The following is a 3804-nucleotide window of genomic DNA, read 5'->3' on the forward strand; positions in this document are numbered from 1 at the left end:
TGAATTATCATTTTAAAGTCACAACTTATAATAATATATGACGAAGAGTTTTAATCTATGTTTATCTTCCTGTTTGTGTATACTAACTTTTCTAACCAGGTAGGCACGTAGCCTTTACCTCATTTCACACACAAAGGCATTGGTAATATACAAAACAAAACAAAACAAAACAAAAAAAAAAAAAAAAAAAAAAAAAAAAAACATTTTCATTCTTAGTATTTTAAAACTTGCTCAATCTTTTTATTCTAACACTTATTAATGGATTTATTTTTTACTTTTTATACAAATAAATAATATTTATTTGGAATATAATGCATTGAAATTATTTAATTAGTATAAGATAGAAAAAAAAACTTATTTAAACGTTTTGAAAAGAGCATGATTTCAAAAAAAACGCATAAAATATAAAAATAAATAAACAAATAATAATAATAATAAATAATAATAATAATAATAATAATAATAATAAACAATGTTTTTTATAGGTATGTTCACATATTCTCCTATTTAAATGGTAGGAATACTCTCCACTCTCATCATCTACTTCTTTTAATAAAGACAAAACTGCAAATTTGATCTTGTGGTTAGCAAAAAAATGTGGATAGAGTCCAAAATCTTTTGGACTTGAACCATTGGTCCAAAATCATAAACTTTTTGTGGTTTTGGTCCCTGGAAAAGTTGAAAGGACTGTTTTGCCCTTTTAATTTCTTTTTCACATTATTTTAATATTTACTGAATATTTATAAAATAAAAAAATAAAAAGTGTCTATCCCTTTCTTTCTCTCTCTATCTCATCGTCTTCTTCGTTCCCTCTTCCTCCCTCGTCCCTGTAACTAAAACCCAACACATACTTCACACACTTGCTTTCACCAGACCCTCTTGTTTCCACCTCCCTCTATCTCCCACCTATTTCAATATCGTAGCACCCACTTCTCTCGATTTTCCCTTATTCCTTCCATTATTCTCTCACCTCTAGAATTCAAAATTGTACCACTACGCCTTCAAAGATTCGTTTTGAACTTTCTTTTCCCCAACTTTTTATTCTCAATGCAAAAGTGAATAAGAAACAATTCACATTTAGGTTCTATCAATGGTATCAAATTGAAGTCAAAACATATATATGAAAGGAGGAAAAAAGGGGTTTGACCTAATTACATACCAAGAGAGAAGTTCCAGCGGAAAATTGGAACCAACTTCTTCCATTTGTTCTTCCTCAAGACACAAAACAATTCCAACAGCCATTGACGAGTTGGGGAGCTACGGAGAATCCATGTTGCTTTCACTGATGAGTACAACAAACTGAAATACCCAATCATCTTCTTCCTCAACCACCTGCAACTTCAGTTTTGATTTGGGTTCTTCCTTAACCACCGAAAATGGCCTAAATCATCGTCTCCATCAAGCACCAAACACCACCACTATTGCAGCAACAATCACCATTGTAACTGATTTTTGTTGATTTACGTTTTTTGATTTGAGTGTTTGATTCTTCCATGGATGTAAATTGCCATCACCATGTTGATTTACTTATATAATGTTTTGGGTGTTTCTTTTTCATCTGGGTCTGATTTTCTGGTGAAATTTAAGGAAGAAGAAGACAGGTCTGATTTGCAGGTAACAAGATGGGAGAAAAAGTCAAAGAGATATCATATAGATCAAAACTTGATTGGATTCAACCTTTGAAAATGAAGCTTGAGTTTAATTTTTGATAGCATCCTCTAAGATATGTGTGTATGGCGTTTTTAGTCTGTAGGTGAATGTGAGGAAGAAGAAGATGAAAGAGAAAGTCAATGAGAGAGAAAGAGAGTCAGAAAGAGAGTCAGAAAGAGAAAGTCAGAGAGAGAGAGAGAGAGAGTGAGAGAGAGTTAATAGGAGGATACGATGGAGGGGTAGGGGTGGGGGTTTGATAATTCTTTTTTTTTTTTTACTTTTGAATTATAATAATAGTAAAAAAAACATTAAAAGTGTAAAAATAAAATGAAAAGGGCAAAGTAGTCATTTTAACTTTATCAGGAACCAAAACCACATAATGTTTTCGATTTTGGACCATCCATGCAAATCAAAAAGAGTTTGGACCTTATCCACACTTTTTTGCTAACCTTACGGACCAAATTTGCAGTTTAGTCTTTAATAAATAAAACCTAAAAATAACACGTGTCAGCTTTTTAGAATGTCTCTTTGACACGTGACATTTTTCTATGATTTTTATTGTTTTTTTTTTTTTGTAACAAATCAAATTCATTCAAAATTTGAAAATACAAAATCATATCCTAATAATATTATTATGTTTATTTTGCTTAACAAATTAATTCATAATTATTTACCATTCAAGGTCTTGATTTTTTTTTTACATTTAGTATTTTTTTTATTTATATAAAATTTTTAAATATATCGACCGTGGTTTTCATTAGTTATAACCTAATTAATCAAGCCTACATACTAGCTATACTGATGTTAATGATTTCATGACAACTCTGTTTTGCATTAAGCACTACCTATTTGTTATTGGTAAAGCAAACAACAGACTTTATACATTTTTAATTTGTCTTTTAACCCCTATGAAATGAGGCATGGAAGGGAGCCATTACGAAGAAGTTCCGGGAGTTATGAAGGAAGCTTCGAGCTCATATTGGTCATGGGTTGAGAACGGGAATGGAACTCTATGAGATCGAATCTCTCGTTGTTCCTCAGTAGCTCAGTGGTAGAGCGGTCGGCTGTTAACCGATTGGTCGTAGGTTCGAATCCTACTTGAGGAGATTTGAAAATCACCGTCAACACCTCGGTGTAGGCCCGGGATACTCCTTTGTTCCATAGCCCTGAGGCTATTTACAACTATCCAATTAATAATAAGTTTGATTAATTTGTCATTAAGACTCAACACGGTTTGGTTCTTATTTTGACTAAAATAAAAAACAAATTGAAAAGATATGTTTTTTTTTTCTTAAAACCAGTTTTCGGTTTCATTAATGTATCCATTTTGGATTTTTAGTTCTAAATACCGTTTTATGGACCTTGGTTTGAAATATATTTACAATGGTGTGCTGTTATAGTTTGATTTTATTGTTCCTTTTTATACAAAATTCTTTTACCTTCAACAACATAACCGAGAACCACCCACAAATCAAATCATACGTATAATATTAGAAAGCATAATAAGTTGTACATATATGACAGGTGTTGTACATAGTTGATAAATAAAAAGTATATGAATCAATTAGAATTCTAAAACGCAGGGGGAGACTTGTACATAGTTGATAAATAAAAAGTATATGAACCAATTAGAATTCTAAAACGCAGGGGGAGACTGTATTTTTCATTGTAAACTGCAGATTGTATCTAGTCTTTGTTCCGACCCATATACCCTTTGTCATATTCATCAACTTTAAATACATAGAACACGTAAAGAAATCTAAACCCCTAATATTATAGTTTGTGGTATAAAATATTTATATAGATTATACAACATTTGGTATGCAGTTTATAGAAAAAAAAATGTTTAATTTAAAAACATATTTATTCATAATTTTATTTGAACTTTGTTTTAGTTAAAGCGGATTATTTAGTAAATAAGAGAAATAACTTTGATAAAATTTATTATGATTTTGTAGAATATTTTTAAATAAAAAATAATTTATATTTTTTTTTATGTAATCACAACCACATATTTAAAACAGTAATTAAGAATAGAAAAATTAAATATCCTCCTATTTAATTTCTCTTAAGGATAATATATAAACATATTTTTATAAGATGTTTACATAAACATGATTAACAAATAATATAAATACTTGAGAACGTATATAA

At 29.8% G+C, this 3804-nt stretch overlaps 1 non-coding gene across 1 annotated transcript; it reads left to right on the top strand.

The window, feature by feature from the left end:
* The first annotated feature begins 2684 nt into the window (after window positions 1-2684).
* Window positions 2685-2756, top strand: TRNAN-GUU (transfer RNA asparagine (anticodon GUU)). Its single transcript has one exon. It is a non-coding gene; the product is annotated as a tRNA-Asn (tRNA).
* Window positions 2757-3804: the final 1048 nt, after the last annotated feature.

This window comes from Lactuca sativa, chromosome 1 (assembly GCF_002870075.4).
Source record: "Lactuca sativa cultivar Salinas chromosome 1, Lsat_Salinas_v11, whole genome shotgun sequence".
Lineage (NCBI taxonomy): Eukaryota > Viridiplantae > Streptophyta > Magnoliopsida > Asterales > Asteraceae > Lactuca > Lactuca sativa.